Here is a 23,363-nt window from a genome sequence, read left to right as displayed (position 1 = left end):
GACCCATAACTCCTGCTGTGTCCAGACAATATGGATGAGTGATATGGGATATAACATAGAGTGAAAAGCATTACTCATCTCACCTAGTGCAGCAAACAGGCTGGTTCCAGGAGGGGTTGGGATGATGGTTTGTTGCCTGCGGTTGACTTGTTGCTTTGATGACCATCTCTATTACCAAAGAATGGAGAGGACAAGGGAACATCTACAGCAATACTCACTGGACCTGAAATATTCTGTCTGCTTTGCACAACTGAGGAATCCTGTCCTAAATGAGTGGACTGTTCAGTTTGTCCACTCTGTTGTTGAACACTTGATCCTCCACCAGCAAAATGATTTGGGTGACCACTTCCCTGATATGATTCCATTGTTAATGGTGTTAGTATTGTTGTAGTTTGTGCTAATGGAGAAGATGGTGATTGTACTGAATTGTTGTCCTCATGAAGGGTCAATCGTCCACTCTCTTGAATCAATTCTTCCACAGTAGCAGCTTCGTTATGCCTCCCTGCTCTAGCCATTCTCTCTTCATCAGCCAGCAATAAATCTATCGCATGCTCAATAGTAATTTGTTGTTGTCGTGAAGAAAGGAGAGTTATCAAGTAATCATACACCTAAATTCTACTATTCATCAAGGTCTAGTGTGTAAACTTTCATGGCTCAAAGTATAACAGATTTTATACTACTGCACTAAAATAGAATCTAGATGATATGCAAACTGATTGATGAGCCAATGTTTAGGCTAAGTACCAGACAGCAGTAAAACATTTTATGTCCCCTAAAGTGATTGACTGCATGCATAAAAGAATTTTATTATTTCAGTCTAATAAAACAAATAAACGTTCTGTCTTCAGCTTCAATGATATGCATGCATTAATCTGTACACAATATGAAAATTCCATTGAAGCTGCATTTAAATGAGTGCCCATTGACAGTTTAGCAAATAATTTTGCACTTAAGTATGCTGCTTAAGTCTGCATGGCTATATATGACTAAAAATATGACTGTTATGCTGCACAAATAGAAGATCAAGAAACAATTGCCAACTTTAATACAATTATTCTCCTTCACTAAGGTGAGGGAATATACCACAAAGAAATGAATGTAATTAATGGGTTATTTTAAACAAACAAGAAATTTGCAACAAACATCTTGTTATTTCTACAATGGTTACAACCATTTTGTGTATTACCGGTAATATGTTACCTGAAACCTGTCAAAATGATAAAAGGTGCAAAAGTTATCTAAATTTACAAATTCTTCCACACAAATACATACACCAGTAAAAATGGGCTTGATTGTTTGAGTCCCATCTTTTTTGGTGTATGATGGATTGGTATGAATCATCTATTATGTCAAAATTACTACAGCTGGAACTTCTCAAACATATTTTCAAATCATATACACAATATTTACTCAAAGCAGACTTAAGAAATTGTATGGAACCTCTTATTCTCTTCACTTCCAATATGGCTTCCCAAACTCTTTCCCACTGATATCCCATCTCCTCTATCAATCTTTTGGCAATGTCATTTTCATGTGGATTCTAGAAGTACCTTGGCTTACCTAACAAAGAGGAATAAATCTTGGAACAATTGGGCTCAAGTGTACTCAGTACTGCTCATCTGAGCAGTGATATGTATATATATATTAGACTGTGAACACCAATTCACATACGTATTTAAACTGTAAAGGAAAAAAAAGCTTGGAGTACATAGTTACGACACTGTCTATCAATGTTGGCATCATTTACATTTCCTTGACCATCCATAAAGGATCACTTTCTTGACATAAACAGGGTGTCATTTATACAACTAGCATTCTCCCCATGACCTCTCTTTCCCTCTGAGAACTAGGCTCTGATTCGTAACCTGTGAACTGTACATAAGCCCCACACATAAAGTACATTAAAATTGCTTAGCACTGTAAGGGGAATTAATCTGTGCAGTCAATGTTGAATGCTGGGTTTGTCCTTAGCTCCCATGTTCCCATCACTGGCCTAGGGATTGTTCACAGAATTAGCCAATCAAATTCAAGCTCACCTAATTAACATGCTTGAATACCACTCATAACTGAACTCATCCGCAGCCTTAATGATATAAACTAAGCTTACACACTAAATCTAATCAGAAATATAAGCTTGCTTACTAATTTGAAACAAATCTAATCACAAATGAACTAACCAGAGTGTTCACAATCCAATTGTTAATGCATGTATGGATGGATATATGTATGTATGGAAGGATGGATGGATGAATGGATGATGCACAACTAACAAAAGGTTATGCCAAAAGCTTGCTTATGATCCAACCAGGTGAACTAAATGAACTATAATGTGCCAAACAATGGCATTAAACCCCACAAAATCAAACAAAAAACTTCATTGCAACACACTCCAATTAAATAAGTCAGGAATCCATCCTTCATAAGTTTCATTGATTTTCAAACAGATTACTTCCATTTAAGCATAATGGGATTGTGGATGCATGTTTTAATGACCTCAGATTGACTTTATCAAGTCATCACAACTAAATATGTAAAGGGGCGAAGTGTTTAAACTATTTTGCTGGACTCTTTACATACATATGTGTCTGTCACAAGACAGCAGGGATGCTTACACAGTGGCAATGGTGCAGAGTGGTCAGGACCTTCACACTGCTTGCTACCATTCCAAAATGTTCCAGCAAAAATACTTGCATAATTGATCAGAAATCCTAATGATCATTTTTCAACATCAGCAATCAATTAGGAGACCCAAGTGGGCTTGATACCACTAACCTGGGTAACTGACACATGTTAGTTTATAAATTAAAATTCATATATGTACTGAAACTGTAGAGTGAAAAGAAAAGTTTGAAGCATTAAGTTGCCACATTATCTATTAATGTTGGCACTGATTGTCATCCTTTATAGATTCTATAAGACTGAAACATGGGGGATTGTTTTACTTCATGTTTCAAAATGTATTTTTAATATGATTGCATTTTCCTCAACACTGAAATAAAATAGATGCAAACATGGCAATTACTGTCAGTTTTCATTCATTAATGTGCATGTTCAGTGTGATTACTTAGCTTTACAAGTGTGGATGCCAGGGTTCAGATTTTCATGCCTTTATTTTCAGACACTGCTTGAAATATTTCTGTTCTTATTCAGACAAAAAATGTAATTATTCTGCAGTCCCAAAAACATGCACAAAATATGATTTACACTTTGTTGGCATAAAATGGCAATTACTTATGCAATCAGCTTGGTCCCATTTTATTTACTTCAACCAGTTCAAAGCTTGGGAACTGTTCACTGCCCTATCTTTAAAGTAGACATACACTTACATGCCAATACAAGGGTAGGTAATTTGCACTGTCAGCATGTAGTTTTGGGTATGACCTTAACAAACACTCCAGCCATGGTCATTACTTGGAAACCACTCAGATCCCCACAAAAGGCAGCCATGGTGGCTCAGTGTTTAAAGCTTTGGCATTGTGACCAGAAGAGCATTGGTCCAATCTGCACCAATGATCAGGCTGGAGTAGCAACTGAATTTTTCAGGGACTTTTTTTGTAAGGCCATGTGGTGGCTTGCTCTTGGTAATTAAAACCTGTAAATTTTAGTAGAAATTAAACATGCAAAATATAACTTAAAAATAACTTCTGACTAATAGCACAGAGTAAAATAATGAATATACAAGTAATAACCTAAAACACAACTATTTCAGTTTCTTTAATATGGCAATATCTACAAGGGTGTTGAGTGACTTTAGCTATTTTTTAGTTTGCTATAAACATAAACATAAAGCCAGCATAATTCTAACAAACTCCATGCAGTTGTCACATTCCATTGAGGATGAGTAGTGATACCAAGATATTACATTTCTCTTCCAAGATGTCCCTATCAGGTATAAGACTGGCACCATTTTTACATCTGCAGGTGAAAATCTCCCATGAATATAATCTTCCCTCCATGAGGAGTGGCGAAAACAAAATGTTCAAGCTTGCAACCATGGCAGCCATACTGGATGCCAACTCTGCGCCATTTTCATTTAGGACCTACAAGACTCTTTATAAGTTTTCTGGTGAAAACACCATGCAAATTTGACTTTCCATTCAGGAGAAGTGATGACCATATTTTCAAGATGGCTGCTATTGTGGTCACATTGGATGTCAGATTGGCACTTTTTTCATTTAGAACCAACTTGACATTTTTAGGAGCCTTTCAGTGTAGACCCTATATTGCTGTTACACATCTTTCAGGAAAAGTAGCAAGTAAAGAGATTTTCAAGATGGCAACTGTGATAGCCATACTAGATGTCTGAGCAAAACCATTTTAATTTGAAACCAGCTAGGCCTTGGAATGATCACATATAGAAAATTTCAAGATAATCCAACAAGTAGTTTAGGTGGAGTAAGGTAATAAACTTGTGCTAACAGACAGACAAATGATGGATAACAGGCCATCCCATAAGCTCTTCTAGTCTATGAACAGTAGAGCTAAACACTGAAAACAGCAATTTGTTGATGTCTATAATTTTTACCAAGTTTCCTTGCAATCCATCAAATACTGCAGATGTGCCAGATGGTCTTTAGGATTACCCTGGCCTCTGTGTGGAGTACAAAGATAGATTTCTGTCTAAAAAGTTTGACAATACCATGATGCAACCAATTTCCTGAATAGACCCATGCAATCAAATACCGAACAGATGTTATGATCAAATCTGACTTCACAGGTATTGTTCAATAATGACATCAATGCTTCTTGTAGCCAGGTATTTGATCCCTATTTACATTTTTTTCAGGGGTTTACAACTGATTTTCTGCTTTAGCAATAATTGGCATGACAAATGTACAAAAATATAAAGATGTTCTCTTAGTTCTTGCAAAGAAATGAAATGTAGACCATCCTTGGATGAATAAATTGGCCATGCAGTTTTTGTTTTAATTTAGTTGGAAACAGCCCAAATTCATGGTTACATGATGGGTAACACAGTGAATGATTTGTGTGATTCACAAGACCATACAAAAAGCCCACATTGTCTTAGACTGATAAAACTATTGTACTTTCTGACCTGACTGAGGCTGTGCTGAATGGGACTCTGAACAGACGCCAGTTCCAGACCTTGTTATGTTGTTGTCATTGGTGGTGGGGGTACTTCCACTGTTGTTCTGCTCAGTAGTTTGGGCTGCAAGCTGATTATTATTAATAGAATAGACTGAATTAAATAAAGACTAAAAAGGTTAAAATCATCTGAAACTGAAATATTATGAATCACCATAAGACTGAATGTCCTCAGGACCAAATTCAAATTTTGGTTGGGATAGGTTTTCAGAATATTGAGATAATTTTTATATAAAGAAAGAAAATGTGGGATAAGAAAATTAATTTGATCCACATTGGTTAATATCAGGAGAGGCTTCCTTGTATTTATATCAGTTCCAATACAGTATATCTAAAGGGGTTTTAGACATGTTTCCTTGAATTTCTATAAATTGTACTCTAGTTTGTCTATTGAGATTTTAGACATGATGGGCTTCCTTGTATTCATATAAACTATATCTAGTATGTCTATAGAGGTATTAGACATGATAGGCTTCCTTGCTGTTATGAAAAAAGCAAACCAACAAGTTTTGTAAAACTTAACAAACAAGTTAATTATTAAAATTATAAATGAAATCTGAGAGGAACTTACAGTATTATGAAGGGAATCCAAACTAATCCTTATAAAGGTCTATGAAAGTCCTAACTGAATGAAAAGTTCCTTATAAATTTCAAAACAGGAAATGTAGTAGTCCTTCAAGAACCATGAAGTTGTCAAGATGGCATTGTCCAGAATTACTCTGGATAATTTATAACAGTTCCAGAATAATATTATAGTCTAAATAATGAGCAATTCCTATTTCCACTGAACAGTCCAAACAAATGTTTTTCCTCAGAATAATATCTATGTACAAAATAAAACACGTCTGTAGACTTACAACAGGAACACAAGAAATGTGAATGACTCCAAAATCAGAATGAAACTGATTGCGACAGTCCTCTCTTTATATACACTGTCTGTTGCAACTATATTTTGCAACAGATCCCATGTGACGGAACACACTACTCATTTTGCTTCAAACTTGCCTATTCATGTGACCAAGCCCAACCAATGGAAAGTTACTGAATTCTTCCAGAAATGTCGAAACCCCATCAGCCAATAAGAAATTAAGCAAAAGGCATCATTTCAGTCTTATTATTAAGATTATTATTAATAACTCTCAAAACATATGTAAACATATATTTATAGATCCTTTGCAGTACTATGCTCTTAACAGATTCAGGTCATGTAGGCAAAACTAAATAAAGATATTCTGAACAAATTACAGCCATGAATAAAAATTTTAAAAAATCAGATAAAATCATGTATCAGGGGTTACAAAAAATACAGATGTACATAACACTTGTACTTATATAAATTGTACTATATTATGCCCACAAGTTTTGGACATGACAGGTTTCCTTGTATTTATATAAATGATGCTACAGTATGTCTCAGATGCTTTACATATGACAGGAATCCTTGTTTTAAAGAAACTCTACTAGTATCTGTCTACAGAGGTTTTAAAATAACCGGTTTCTATGTAATTGTTTCAACTGTACTATAGAATTTCTACAGAAGTTTTAGACATAAGAAGTATGCTTCTATTTCAAATCAACTGTACAACATATATGATTGAGCTCAAGAAAACTGTTGTATAACAGGATTTTCCACAGGCAAAAAAATGTAATGATTTTTCCAGAAAAGTATTTTAAGTTTTTTTTCTAGCTGCCATGCATATTTGTTTATAAATTGACATTTTTTTTTACTGAAAACTGATCTATGCACAGTAGGGGTCATCTTCTAAGCGTGACATACAAAAAAAATTGATAAATCCAGGGGTAACATTGGTAGCTCTAGATATTTGCTGTATATATAAATACTATCAGTTCAAATATTTTGTCATTTTCATGTCACTATTCTCTTAGAAAGGCATATATAGTATGCACTGTGTTTATCCAATTCATGACGGTATTTTAATTATACAATACTTGTATCTATTATTTTTACTTTAATAATTTGAAAGTATTACTGGTAAATTAAATATTACCCATCGCAATGATTAGTGTCCATCAGTGCTGTTGGGCATGGGTGTTTACTAGTATGCATATCGCTTCCATTTTTGTGCAAGTCCAAGCAAACTGTATTTGTATTATATTTTGTGTTTTGCTGCATAAATATTTTGTTTTTGATGCAATAAAAGTTTTGATTTAATTTATATTTTCCATTTCCATAAGCCTGATGTAATTCACAAGTTATCTTCCATGGGCATGTGAGCCCTTGGCTTGCAAAGGCAGCATTCATTAAAATGTCAATCATAATGGATTTCTCAGGATTTTACGACATGAAGGTGGACAAAAAGAAAGTTGTCAATTTTTTGTCACATGCTCCGTTCAATAATATAATTGTATTTTATATTGATTTTGCCTTCTTTTTTTTTCTACTTATCCAGTATGGGAAGGTTTGGGCCAATAAGTGTTTGGCTTGTAAAGGCAGCATTCACTTTGTTTTCATGTTGACAATCCATTCAATCAAGCCATGAGTTTGATACTTGTTCAATGCCTAATAGAATTTTATAACTTCCTGTATTTGACAGTAATCCTTTAGCTTGCAAAGGCAGCATCCTTTTTGTTTTCCCATGTCACAACCCTCTGACTGAGCCATGAATCTGATACTTGTTCAATGCCAAGTAACAGAGGGTACTTTGAACTCCCTGCGATCTTGCTGGACAACTGACACCTCTTCAGTTGTATCTTTCAAAAGATTTCACAAACAGTTCAAAACATAGTGTCACCTGCAGTATCCATCCTCAGTCTCCACAAAGCACTTAAATATGATAATAGAGCCAATGAATTGGAGTCTAACCATAGTTGTGATGACTAGAAGATGATGGAGTATTTCAGAACTGTATTTGGCTACTTGCACGATCAAATGATATTAAATAGTAACATTAATATAGAATACAGTGATCACAAAAATATGGACCTGACTTTCATTGTTTATCTGCAAGACAGGTGGAATTAACAAGTTACAGGATATTGTGAATCAGATCTTTTGGGGCTACTATTTTTATACCAGTATGTGACCTATAATATAATCCATGAATTTATCATATCAATAGATTTAAAATATCAAGCATTATCGATTTCTAAGGATTTTATAACATGAAGGTGGACAAAATTGAAGCTGTCAATTTATCTGTGACATACGCAGTAATATAACTGTATTTTATACTGACTTCATCTTTATTTTGATCCATTCATCCATCCATCCATCTATCTATCCAATGTTTAATTTGTTCAATGTGCAAATCTGACTCATTGACAACACGTCACCCCTTCAGATGGATCTGACTTGCAAAATACACTTGACTTATATGAATGTAAACGAGTAATGAGACTTTTGCAGCTGGAAATGTGGGCGGGAATTGGCTTAGAGCCAAGCAGTCTTATCAATGAGAATATACAATATATTTTGGTGATAGCACATTTGTCATAAGATGATAAAATTTGACAGCATTCTCACCCCCATAGGACTAAATCACTAAGATGTTGCTACTACTGCATCCATGATAGATGTACTTGCTGTCAGAATTTCTTCATATCAAATCTTTTTGTCTCAGAGCAATGGCAGAAACTGGCCATTAGTGACTAAAGTACTTTTTAAGACATGGCAAATGTGACAGATGGATATGGGTAACACTAAATGCCAGCATAAACTGTCTTTACCAATTCAGCTTGTTTCTTGAGCGCAGCATTTACAAATTTCGGTCCCCTCTTTCCCAGCGCATAAGCACGTTGTGGGTACCATCTGGCATGTTCGATCCAAGGGTTGTCTCCAGATGACCAGTTTCTTAATCCACCACCACACTGGAAGCAGCGAGTATAGTCCATAATACATGTACAAACAAAAAGCAGTTCAAATCAATATATTTAAATGGTCAAAATAAAATGGCATTGATATAAGACATGCACAGTAATATTGCAATATCAATTATATTTCTCTATATATACACTGTGTAATATGCTTTCAAGATTATTAAAAAAAAATTATTTTAATTTTAAGGGGCATTTGCAATTCAAGAAAGTCTCATTAAGGGATATGTAAATACAACAGTACCATTAATACCTTGATTTTACAGGCTTCCCTCTTGATTTTTCAATTCATATGAAAAAGATGCAAGTGACTTTTTATTTACAAGGTGCAATAACTCCCAAGTGCTTAGACAGAACCCTATACAATGCCTCATATATTCTGTTTAAAATCAGACTATGGCAAACACATCTGATTTCGCAAATGTCATGATCTACCTACACTAAAGAAATTAGTTCCAAAAAGTGAAAAGTACTTCCCTATAAACTGTGTTTCTGGTCTAATGATTCTGAACAAGGTACAACACACACTGAAGAGCATCCGATTTAAAAACATTAAGAATAAAACATTTTGTCTCTTTAGATCAAAATGAAAATCAATACAACACTCCTGTGAAGTGCCCCTGACCTGAATTCATGATAACATGTCACATGTATATGTACACTGTACCCAGAAGACTTAGTCATTTGTATGATAGAGATTCCAAGAAAAAGTAAAAATGCTATAAAAATCTCCACATAATTAAAACTGTGCTTATGAGCTGTAACATGAAATATATATTTATTAAAAACTTATAATGTATTTTTTTTTAACATGCTATTCTTATGTGTTTATAGTAATTATCAAATGAGGTATTTAACTGGCTTGTAATTTATTTTACTAACCCTTGCCAAGAATCAAATAATTACAAAATATCAAAATCACTTAAATGGCATGAAGATGAAAGGAAATCTAAATAATTCATATGAACATGATTGTCAAATTTAATTTGACTTAATAACAGGTGTTTTTCTTAAGCATGAAAATGGAATCAGGGCAGATGTACATTACTGTACAAAAAAATCTATTACTGAAAAATCCCCTTATGTGCTCCCCTTTCAATATCAACTGTGTGCAACCCTCTATAACATCTATGTTCTTATTAATGATTAGCACATAACAACATACAAGTGTTATCTTGCCTCTTATTACCACTGCACAATTTCATGTAACATTTGGGGGCCCCGAGTGGCCGAGTGATCTAAAGCGCTCTCTGTTACGGATCACTGCCATCTCATCTCTGTCTGCGTTGGTTCAAATCTCGGATTTGGCTAATGAGGGTATGTGAGAAAGCTTGCCAGTAGCTTCTCGTGGGTCGGTGGTTCTTTCAAGGGTTTTCCCGGGTTCTTCCTCCACCATTAATACTGACCGCCATGTATAGCCTATTGTGTGCTGAAAAATGGCGTTAAACCCTACAACAACAACAATCATGTAACATTTAGAGCAACAAAAGAGTTTGTCATTTAATTCAACTTTGCTTAACCATTTTTCTTCTACATATTTAGGGAAATCATTTTTTTAAATGCTATTTTGTGGATTATATATGAACTTATTCAAACAAAAGAAATGTAAACAACCAGGGAATTTAAGCACATGTCAAGTGTCCTTATTTTTAGTATGAATGGTGTTATATTACACTGCAGCATAGCATCATGTTGTTCAGTATGTGTCAAACAAAACAAACTGTAGAAGGTCATCACATTATTTGATATAGACAATGAACCCAGTAACATCACTGTCTGAAGATTAACTGTTTTTCTTACAATTTATGACAACGCATTTGGGAAACTTTTTGAAAAGCAGACCTGCAAAATAATGATTGCTTTTGCCAATGTGTTTGTAAACTGCACTATGAGATATCTGCATTTACAAAATAATTATTTAGGTATCAATGTCTCCGGTATTTAAAATGAGTTTGATCAGTGATATTTAACCAAGGTCAGCATGTTCATGATTTAAAAATCAGTTTACAACATGTGATATTGAACCCAATTCAAAATATTAAGCATGTCACATAATGATTTGTCTTAGCTTCATAATGATTCATCCAAAGTATGAACCAAATCCATCAAGATATTTAGGAAATACTAGCAAATAATAAAACTTAACCATAACAGAATATTTAGTACTGTGACCATCACCCCAAGGTTCCATGGGAAAGTGAAAATAAATTGCAGAATGAATTGTCTCAGCTTACACAGGCAAGACAAGAAATCCTAGCATACTGGATTGCAATAATAATAATATAATAATATTAATAATTGTACAATGATTAACATAATAATATTAATAATATTGGAATGATTTAGTAAAATACATAATCTTAGGCCGAAGATATGTGACTTTAAAATTTTTTAAACTTACTGGGAAAATTAGCATAATTGAAACTGATGCCTCCAGAGAGATTCTGATTACACAGGTAGAAAAGAAACTCCAAGCAAATCTGGGTACAAATATTTCCAGTAATATTATCAGCATGACAGTAAGAACTTAGCATTATGGTGTCAAATGAAAACTCATTGATGTCAGTATGATATAATATGAAGTACATGTATGACATTTGACATGAAGTAATACCACATATTATGTGATGTAGTTCCATTTAATAACAATCCAGCTCTAAGAGAAAAGATGTAATGTATGGTAACATCATACCAAAATGTCAGCTGAATAGAAGTGATGTAGAAACTTTAACTTTCAAAGAGTCCAACACATCTGTTGAACATTATTGACAACAATAATATCAGTAGAAACGTCATACTTATGACTATTTTTTTCACAGGTAAGACAAAACTCAATCAGCTGTATTTAGTTATTTAGATACAAGCGCATATAGAAAAATCCACACTAAAATAAATCTGCTCTTTGCCATTACTTATCCCCATTATACCACTATTGCATCACCCACATATCCAGACCTATTCCAAAGGAAACTGAACATAGTTCCAATACAACAGTGCAAATCAATCAATGCTGGCCAAGTCATTATCCACAGGTCTTATGCTTTTTATCTCAAGTACTGCTAAAGGAGTTGCATGGCATTACAAAATGTACTCTGCTGACACATTCATAATTGTGCAGGATTACACAGTTCCCATATTTGTTTGGTGTGTGTTTTTAAAAGCATCAAGACAAACATAAACATGAAATGGAATCTAGTAAATGAAAATTACTGACAGCAAAATTTAAAGCAACCATGGATTCATGAATGTAGAGACTGAAACGAGTAAAAGATGTTTGGACAGAAAGATCTTTCAGGTTAAAAACATGATGTGCTTATGTGTTTGTGCTCATGGGAACCCATGTTCAATACCAAACCATGCTTACAAAGCAACAGAGACAGTAACACTTTATCAACTTTTTGATGTACAATCATTTGTAAACCTGTATTATAAGAAAATTATTATTTCATATAAATTTTGTAACTTCTAATTCTTTTGTGGTAAGGAGAAAACGTTTGTTATTGCAAATATGTGAACTATGTAGGTCAGCTACAAATCAAACACTATCATTCTCCCTATATCAACTTATGCACAAAAAGCTCATGCTTCAATTAAACAAAACTTTGACTAATTTCTTTTTAAGAGGGCCTGTGTGATAACTATTCTCACCTTACACATCTTTAGAGAAAAAAAATCATACATATACTGAAAAATATAAAGTCAGTATGGTAATTATAGTTCACAGCAAAGAATGAGAGGGGAATGGTGCTATTCTAATCTGAGTAGACTTGATGACAAGCTGCCTGAGACAGTCTAATAGTTCTATAACATTGTACTGTAATATTAATATCCTGTTCCATCAACCAACCTCAACACTTACTGACTTTACCAAAAATGAAGGAACTATGTTTATATTGTCCTTTAATTCTTTCTAATTAATGAGCTTTGAAATCATTGCAGACATTCCTCAGAAACACCAACATAAGAAACTTGGTACCAAAACCTTTTTTTCGTATTTCTGAATTCTCAAATTTACAAGCTATACGTACAAGTACAATACCAAATTCTTTGTTTTGGCTTTTGATCTTGAATCTGGTATCAGTGACAAAATTGTCTCACACACTGAAAAGATACAGCCACCTTTAAAGTACAGGTAAAACTAAAGTAATTTTGTTTGTAAAGAACCCAAGTTACTGAACTGGTATTATTCAAAGAAAAATGCCAGATACAACTACACACTGAAATTCATTCATAATTGTTTGTGTTATCATTCACAGATGCTAGTACAGCTAACAAGAGACACTTTTTTTCAAATCCAGAAAGAAAGAAAATAAATTGAGGTTAATATAGTGTATGGGTGGACAGACAGATGTAACTAGACATATGGATGCCAAAGTTACCGCTATGATAGTCTATACATGGTGACCAGTATATATAGTGGAGGAAAAACCCGGGAAGAACCACCCACCCAAATAAAGCTACTGGCATGCTTTATCCCACAATGGCCAAACCTGAAGCCCAAACACACTTGGAAAGGTGAGATGTCAGTGATCGGTAAATGTGAGCATCTTGGGCAATTAGGCTGCCCAAGTCCCCAACTTCTATGTAAAGCTTTTAACAAAATCAGTTTAACAAAAATACAAGTCATGACCTTTGACATTTAAATCAAGGTCAGAGTGCTGACTTTTAACTTCTTGACAGGAATGCAAATATATACAAAGTCAGGTCAAAATTATTTTGCATATTTTACATTCAAGCTGTTGTGTTCATCAGTTTTGTGGAGTACAAAATTGTATGCAATTACCTTTGACCTGACCAAAAGGTCAAATTAGGTCCGCCTTCCAACTTCATCACAAAAGAGCAGAATTCAATGATGGTGCTCAGAATCTGCACCGTTTTTAGTGAAAAACCCTATTTCAATGCAGCCATTAAGGAATAGCAGTAATAATAAGAGTTTCAAGATGGCCAATATGTTGCTATTTTAGTGGTTCAAAGAGCACCATTTTCATTCCGAACCAGCTACATACTGTCAAAGTTTTTGTGAAATTTTTTTATCAAGTAAGAACCATCTATTAGTAGTATCTATATAAGGATTTTCAAGATGGCTTTTTGTACTTGATTTTGTTGCTTTTAATGGCACACTTAGCACAATACTGACCATATCATGCAGAGGAAACAAGAATTAAATGCCCTTCACAAGGCAGCCAATCTGGGCTTACCTTGGCAGGTATTGAACCTTTCAACCCTTGGATTTACATGTGTGATGCTCTACCACATGAGTTATCATGGCTCTTTTCAAGATGACCATCATGGCAGCCAATTTGGAGGTTGGATCAACATTAATTTAATACAGGCACAATTACATGTATATATTGCAAGAAAGAAGATTTGTTTTATATGTTATTCATTAGTCACATGTTGGTACCATTCATTTAGAAGTTGCTCTAATGAGACTTTGTTTGCAATGGCTGTCATTTAAGCATCATTTCCATTTAGGAGTAACTACATAAAATAAGAAGAGTTTTAGTGAAAACTCGATGTTCAGACATCCATCCCTTAAAATGACTAGCAAAAGCAAGATGTTCAAAACTGCATGCCATAGCTGCCATCTGATTGGCAATATTTTCATTTATGACTAAAGTGATCTCAAATGTGATATTTTAGTTAAAAAGAAAACATGTCAATATGAACATCTGTTCAGGCAGCAGTGAAAACAAGACTTTCAAAATGGCCATCATGAAAGCCATTCTGGAGATCATATCAGCACTATTTTCAACAAGGACCAACTGTATACCACAGAAGTTCTTGTAGAGATCTAATCAGCACTATTTTCAACAAGGACCAACTACATACCATAAAAGTTCTGGTAGAGAAATCTGCACATCATTATGACCATCCATTGGAGAAATAACATTCTGGACCCCATGGTGGCTGAAGGTTTAATTCATTCAGCCCCGAGATTTTTGTCATTTTCTCCTGAAATGAGGTTTAGGAAATGCATTTTTGAAGTTAATTCTGAATACATCCAAATACATCTGCTTCCAAGAGATGTTTTGTTAAGCCAGATGCCAAGTTGTGTTAGAAATGTCATTTTTTATTGGCTATCTTGCTTGTGCAAGTGCAGAAGGGAAATAGTTGGATTCTGTTTTTTTTTTAATGCTTATTGGACCCATCATTTTCCTGTCCAGGACACTTTTTACCCAATATCTCAAAGTTATCCTACTTTCTGCAAAGGTTCACCTGTCTATGAGTGAGTAGAAAGTCCAGATTATTTAGTATCAAAGTAGAGCTACATCTGTCTACTTGTCACGGTTTGGTGTATCTTAAATAACCCTGATTCTACAAAGCTCGGAAGCAGGGCACAACATCAACATGCCTAAAAGCAACACTGGGGCTTAATGAGTTCACAATGTTTTAGGAAATTTCTTACAAATTATAGAGGAATGGCCATCTTTTTAATTTATGTACAATACTGATCCACAAATGATCAAATACGTAAGGAATATTCACATTTGGTGATGTCACCAAATTCACCCATCAATCAATACCATTTTTATTTAGACCAACTACATATCATTAGAAGTCTTTAAGTCCCATCTTGATACAACCATCTCTCCAGGAGAAACAGCCATAACAAGAATGTCATATACCTCATGTTGAGGTCTGATAAGCACCAGTTTCATTTAGACATAAACTACATATGATAAGTCCTTAGTGAAAACATTATTTTGATTAGACCATCCAATCAACATAAAATTAAGTCATAAATAAAAACTCCATAAAGATATAACCACACATTCTGGAAAGGTAGTGATAAAAAGATTTTCAAGATGGTCATCTGAGGAGGGAGCACTGTAAATATGCAGCATATTTGTGTATTACATTGCATATGCAAACAAACTGAATTAAAATGCATAAAATACATCCTTCATACAGATGTAGTGATATCAAGATTTTCAAAAGGACTGCCATGGTGGCCATGTTGCAGGTTAGGTTGGCACTAATTTCATTTAGGAGCAAGTAGACATCACCAAAAGTCTTTCTGTGAAAAACTAATGTCAATTCAATGATCCATTCCAGATGAATAGAGAAAGACTTTCAAAATGGTAGATGCAATGGCCACAGTGGGTTTATATGGGGCACCATATTTATTTATGACCAACTAGACTATGGGATCCATGTGTCTGTAAAAAAGAGAGTTTCATAAAAATTCTCCAATTATGTAGTTTAGGAGGAGTAGTGATAATAAACAAATCCAAAGACTTTGGAAGTTAAAAAGTAAAAGAAAATTATGCAATGGAAATGAAAGCAAAGGAAAAATCAAACTTTCTGCTATCATTGGTCAGAAATGAAACAAGTTGAAGTAACTTAGTCCAGGAGAGACTTTTAAGAAATGAAACAGTAATCAATGGACTGATCAAGGAACTGTTATAAAAAAGTTCTAACAAGGTCTGACAGTAAAAACAAGTCAAGGTGAATACAGAAATTACAAAGACTCATTGTTAATATCAAATATGATGTCAAATGCAGAGGAAATAGATGACCAATACATGAACCATCAAAGAAGGAAGTGGTAGAAGATTAATGAAATGCCTCAGGTTTACCAGTATTCCCCGTGAAATGAATTTATACTGAAGAACCAGAAATGGAAGACTTGTATGGAAAGTAGAAAGATGGACAGAACAGTGTTAAAATATCCATAATGTTGAAATTATATAAACAGTTTGATTCTAACAGAATAATTCCAAAATAAATAATGTACTGATTTAAAACTAGATAATATTTAAATTCAGAATAACTTTAACATCAATATTATTTAGGAACTATTTTATTCTCGTTTGGATAAATGGTAAGTTCAAATGCTATAAATCATTTTTTAGATTATGTGGTTTTAAGCTTTAAGGTTTGATCTGTACATTGCAAATCATTATCTGGCCACAGATATCATAGAATTTTCATGTAAGAGAAACAAACATTTAAATGAGCCACAATGTAAAACATTAAGATAATAGATTTTTATCTTTTTGGAAAGAAAGGGAGTTTTTATATATATATATATTATTCCTGTCTCCTTAGTCTGTCAATTCATTGCAACCCTGAGAAGTCTTTTTATTTTCACCTGAAATGGGGATAGGAAATTCATTCTTGGGGTTATTTCTGAATGGATCAAGACACATACAATTCCAAGAGACTTTCATTTAACTGGATGCTAAGGTGCATAAAAGATGTTATAATATATTGATTATTTCAGCCAGGAAAATGTACATGTGCAGAAGGGTGAAAATTGGACCTATTTATTTTGTTTATTTTTGCATATTGGACCCACATCTTGTTTTTTTGTCCTGGCCCCATTTTACTCCAAATGTGAAACTTAACATGCTTTTTTCAATGGATCTTATGTCCATGTTCTGGAGTTCAGACTGGTCTGATTTAGATCTGTGGCCAAAGAGTCTAAAATATGGTTTAAGAAACCAGACATTTTTGGCTTGGAAAAAAATCAGGTCTCAAAATTTGTGTTTTTCTGCTATATTTTTAATGCAAGGAGAAAGTCTACATTTTGTGATATCATTATTATAACTATATCTATCCCCTTTTCTTTTAATACCACCCACTTTGGCATCATAAAGGATGCTGACATTACAGAGCTCAGATGTAAGGTACTGCTTCATGGCAAATAAACATGGCATGTGGGGTTAATGAGTTAATGTTAAAACAGACAATTTATGATTATGGCTTAGCTCCCCCCACCCCATCATAAAATTAACAAAACATATACTGTAGTGCAGCTTAACAAGCGAGAGAGCTTACTGGCCGGTTTCATCATGTAAACACCTATGTAATAGAAGTTTTGAGTAATTAAACTCTAGTCGTTAAAACAGACTTATTGTAATGTTTACGTGTAGGCCCTGAAACTGTACATTGTGTTTACTCAAGAGTCTTGCCAAAAGTCATATGTTTATTTTTTGTAAAACATTTAATCAATATTTGCTTATATCAACAATACCAATATTAATAATAAAAATGCTTATAGTATACGGCAACTTAATCCGGTATGCATTTAGATGACAGTCATAAATGTAACATTACAATTTGTGAATGAAATAACTTCCTGACATTCTGCACTGTATGACTCATCTTGAAATGTGGTCTTTAATGTAGTACATATGCAATGTTACTTAACACATTTTAAATCCCAACTGACAAATAAATGCAAGATCATAATTCTATTATACTATAATAATATTAGAGCAATGGAAAATTTTATAAGTGAAATCTGAATTATCATTGTCAATCATCCAAGATTTATAATAAAGTCCATAGTATTTTCATATAAAGTTCAAGCCTAGTGTAAATAAGACCGGAAATGGGTCATCTTGATTGTCCTTGACAAGGTCACATTCTGTAATCATCATGATGATTCATATAGTTATGTACTATACAGTTAAACTCCTGTGCAAATTTTCGAGAGATTACATAAGAGAACAAAGATGGATCTAGCTTATTGTTTCTAAGAAGCATAAACGGTAAGTTGATCTCTCTTACTTGTACAAGGCACAATTTAACTACAGTTCATTTCTCATCTCCAAGTATCAACATGTGTATCTATCTTAAACAGCCATATTTAAAAGGTTAAACAGCCAACTATACCACATGGCTGGCATAAAGCAATGTATATAATTTGGCATCTAATAAACACATGCACAACAAGAATATACTTACCAGACTTTTTAAAGGCCAAAGTGCATTAAATTTTATAAACTAGTTCTTTGCTGGTGCATTTCCAGTAACAAACAAAAACATGATACATGCCCTGAAAATCAAATAACCTCCTGTGAAAGAGAGGCTCTTGGGGAGGGAAAGGAGGCTGACATGTTTTCAAAAAGAATATTGATTTTGGGTTTTCTATATGAATATATAGAAATTGCTCTTCCTAAAAATCAGAAGAGGTATTTTTCAAGGTAACAAAAAAATAACAAATCCACCCACCTTTTGATTGGCATTATAGACAAAACACTTCAGTTTTTGTTCCAATTATAGTGGGACCACTGGCACTGCCAGATGGATGAACAAAAAACTTCCTGTCACCTTTGATATCAGGTACAAATTACATAAGCTAGAATATGAGGCAACAAACAGATTTTATAATCAGAACAAAGGTGATAGCTTACTACTGCTAATTCACACACACACACACACACACATGCACACATATTTGTATATTCTCTTATTTGGTGTATATTTATAGATTGTGTATGGAAACCTGTAACAGGACATTTGTTCTAGCAATCCTGGAATGCAAAGAGACAATTTCTGGCAGCAAATGTATAACAAATAGTTATGTATCAAGGAGGGTATTGTATGATAATTCAAAGGAATATGAAATTTAACAATCCAAGTGAGGATGCACATATACACACAAATAGTCTGTCTATCAACTCAACTAAAGACACCTGTTATTAAGCAATCTTTAATGTAAATACTTTTCTCTGAGAATATGCATTGCATAATTAAAGAAAATATTCATTTTGCACAAGTCTTTAACCATTCTTTTCATAATATGGACAGACTCAATCAGATATATCCAAACCATGATGTAGTCCTACAATGTAAGACATAGCACATGTTGGTTTTTTGTTGTCACCTCCTAGAACAAAAATACTGGGTGATGTGTCTTACGTTGTAGGACTAAGAATGATGTTGACCTATCTCTCTCACTAAATTATGACTGAAATATTGAAAACCTAAGTATTACATTCCTAAATTATATCTGAAGATAAAAACTGTTCTGGATTTAATGATGATTTAAAATATCCGTATCTTCTGCACCCTGAGCCCGTAACTTTACCATGCCATTTTTGTATGATATAATATTTAACTCTTTGTTAAATAATTTTATGAATGAATTAATCTCTACAAACCTTTGCTCAATTCATACTAAAGAAAATAGTACATGTACTTTCTTCACATGTGTTGCCTATGTAATATGATTATTTTTATTAGGATCCTTTAACTTCAGGTGACAATTAAAGGAACAACTGCTTGGATCCATGGGATTAAATTGTTGCAAAAATGTAATACACTGTATATAATATATAACACATAGTGGGTATATGCCAGTGATTCTCAAACTGCATAAGCATTAGTATACGAGGGAAAGAGATTATAATACCATTTTCAAAACTTGTGTTGTACTTTTTCTGTTACTTTCATGTAGCTCCAGACTTCTGAAGCACAGCACAAAGTTGGTTTAACCATACTATCAAAAAGTTTAAAACTATCCAAACTGCTATGGTAAAGCAGCCAAACTAAGCTGATACAGAACAATACATTCAACAGATTACTAAGTCTGTGCAGTCAATGTATATCTGGCTGTACTCCATACAAGTTTGTGGATAAAAAACCAAACCCATATATTTATATAAAGAGATACATTCAATCAAATGGCCTCTAAAATACCATGGTGCCTCTCTCTCTCTCTCTCTCTGACAGGTGGGGGGAGGGGTGGGTGGGCTAAAAAGGGGTTAGAAAGAAAGAGTGAAATATAGTTTGAATTGCGAAGCATAAGATATGCTTGCCCCTCCCCCCATGTACTTTTTCTTCTGAGAGACAGAGAGAGAGGGAGAAAGAGCAGACTATATCTTCCAGTGTTAACTGTGGGCTATCAAATTATATGTTTCCAAAAATTAATATCTCCCTTCAGATCCAAACATTAATGTCAATAACAAGAAGAAGAAAAGTTGCATGTAATGCAAATGCATATAAATTCCTTGCAACAAAATCTTAGTTGAAACAATATGAGCGAACAAATCATCAAGTGATGTACGTATTACTTGTGTTTTTATACATATATGCCTTCTTCATTTAGTGATGTCAAGACCATTGATCATGCCTGTATCCATCGCAAAAAGGAAGTCTCATTAAAACAATCTACAAATATTGAATGTTCAATATCAATCTGTATTATGATGAGTACAGTGATTTCAATAAGGTATTGATTTTATTAGCTTTTTCCAGATTTAAATGGGTTTTTAGCGATAAGAAAAATGTACAGTAAGTTAAACCATAACTTAAAAGAACGTTCATTATGAACAGCATTAGACATTATTATTCCTACTCATGTGGTCTTTTTTTCAGAAAGTTTCACACATGACATGTGGATCAAAAAACTATTTAAATTGTCCCTGTATTCCCTATACAATAGCAATTAGTGATACAAAACACACTGACAGTGTACAGTACTTTCTGTTATCAATTTGGTAATTTAAAGTATTGTGGAAAGTGAACCATGAGAGTATTGTCACATTAAAGTATATCTTTCGCACTGATCAAAACAATACAAAATGGATAACTATTTGAAGGTATATATTAGTGCACTGCTGTATATACATATTCTATTATCCTATATCAGTTTGACCCCTTGTACATCACTTCAGAGCTATTACACCTGCAGTCAATGCTCTAGCCATAACTAGGAACTTCATTCTAGTTAAAGTAGATATGTTTTACCCTGCTTTCTTGATTTTGTATTTTTTAGTACAGTTGTATATCAGTATTCTTTGTGTTGAGACTAATGTATTGTTGTTGCTGTTGTTGTTGTTTTTGTTGTTGTGGGCTTAATGCCATTTTTCAGCACATGATAGCTTTACATGGCAGCCAGAATATCTCATATAGGAAGAACCTGGGAAGACCCTGGAAAGAACCTTTGACCCATGGGGAACTATTGGCAAGCTTTCTCATATAATTAGATTGGCCGAGTCAGAGACTTGAACCTATGCAGACAGAGGTGAAATGTTGGTGATCTGTAACAGTAAGCAGACTATTCTGCCACTTTGGGCCCCTGAGACTGACAAAAAAACAATCTACAACATACAAAGGAAACAATGTTGCATGCATGATCAATTTATTCAGCGAAAGCAGCTTGAAAATACGAAATCCCCATGAAATACATAGTATGGTACACAAAAACATTTGTTCCTATTTTCCAACTTTAATCTGCATGTGTCTGAGAGAGAAGATTCATACCTATATTACACAATACAGATATTGCTACCCATATTATACAACACATATTGCTATCCATATTATACAACACATATTGCTACCCATACTATACAACACAGATATTGCTACCCATATAATACAACACTGATATTGCTACCTATATTATACAACACATATTGCTCTTCTTTTTATCAACAAATAATCATTGATGATCAGTTAAGTTTCTTGCCATAAATACTCAAATCCAGTTAACTAGCATGATCTCCAGAATGGTGTACAATTTCAACACTTTTTAACTATACTACAGTTTAATTGTAGCAACATCAGTCAGACAAACAATAATAATAACAAATACTCAAACAACAAAACAATGTAATTTCCATAAGATCCGAGGACAGTTGTAAATAAAACCCATGTGCATTTTCATTGACAAAATCTGAAAGTAATATAGCTAACATACATGATGTTCTATTCCCTGCAAACAATTTTATAATATATGCTGAGCAAACTAGTCGTCAGTTATCTAAAATGTATTAAACAGTTTTCTTTATCTTTTTCTGACATGGCAGTTGATTACTATTTTGTAAGCTTTTATTCATTTAATTCAAAAAGATGCTAATCTCCAGTGTGTGTGAATGTCTTCGTGTGTGAATAAATCAAGTAATGTACCCCCAGGAGCCTTAAAATAAGAATTTTGGATTGGCCCCAGGGACTGGGCCAAAATCATAAGCAGGACTAAAATTGTTGCCTTGGACCAGTTAACAAGTTTATGGGCTGGTTCAAAACACTCGTTGCTAGCGAACTCAGATGCCCCTTCACATGAAGACACCATAAACTGGGTGTTTCACAATGAGATCTTGGGCCTCAGTGGATTAAATCTGTATTAGAGAAATCTACTACTCTGTATATACTGACAAGATGGGGGCCTATGACAGGTACAGGTGGCTGCAGCTGTGAGAAAACAGTGATGAATGCACATGTGCTATGGAATACTGAAAGGTTTACTTGCAAAGGAGACATGATGAAGCACTGCAGCAGCTTGTAAAATGGCTTGTGCTCAATTACCTGTGGGTAGCCTGTGCTCAGCTTGGGAGACTTGAGGCTGGGCAGGGCTGCTTCAGCAACTTCTATGAAGCCATTAGCAAAGAGTATGAGGTCTAAAGACTGTGCACATTTTTAGCAAATTAAACTCTGAAGAGGATGACTCATAACAACAATATGGCATTCTGCATGTATTGACAACCACTTCACATATATCCTATTATTTGCTCATTTTTGAAAGGGAAAATATAAAAACAAAATTTGTTATCATCATTGAAAAAAATGTTAAATCATATGGAAATGCTGTGTCAATAATCTAATCATAATATTCATCTATTTTGTAATTATTTTGATGCAGACAATGTTTGAAAATGTTGAAATGTTGTGGTAGCCCACTAGGC

General features: G+C 34.0%; 1 protein-coding gene and 1 long non-coding RNA gene across 10 annotated transcripts in view; one reads left to right on the top strand and one right to left on the bottom strand.

The window, feature by feature from the left end:
- The window catches only part of LOC149799011 (uncharacterized), a 45,539-nt gene that overhangs the window by 5,937 nt on the left and 16,239 nt on the right, over positions 1–23,363 (bottom strand). For 3 of the 4 annotated variants that reach the window (XM_089957956.1, XM_089957957.1, XM_089957958.1), the window contains exons 4-6: positions 8,794–8,934; positions 5,057–5,177; positions 84–1,560 (exon numbers count right to left, since the gene is read on the bottom strand). The gene's annotated coding sequence lies outside the window, so the exon portion shown is untranslated. The remainder of the gene's footprint in view (positions 1–83; positions 1,561–5,056; positions 5,178–8,793; positions 8,935–23,363) is intronic. The other variant, XM_089957959.1, reaches the window with a different exon arrangement.
- The window catches only part of LOC149799010 (uncharacterized), a 67,954-nt gene continuing 61,623 nt past the window's right edge, over positions 17,033–23,363 (top strand). For 3 of the 6 annotated variants that reach the window (XR_016421057.1, XR_016421059.1, XR_016421061.1), the window contains exon 1: positions 17,033–18,443. This is a non-coding gene — a long non-coding RNA (uncharacterized LOC149799010). The remainder of the gene's footprint in view (positions 18,444–23,363) is intronic. The other 3 variants (XR_016421062.1, XR_016421058.1, XR_016421060.1) reach the window with 3 other exon arrangements.

Source organism: Sinohyriopsis cumingii, chromosome 5 (assembly GCF_028554795.1).
Source record: "Sinohyriopsis cumingii isolate HCF-2022 chromosome 5, ASM2855479v2, whole genome shotgun sequence".
Lineage (NCBI taxonomy): Eukaryota > Metazoa > Mollusca > Bivalvia > Unionida > Unionidae > Sinohyriopsis > Sinohyriopsis cumingii.
Note: the sequence above shows the minus strand (reverse complement) of the source record. Positions and strands in the feature narration are given on the sequence as shown.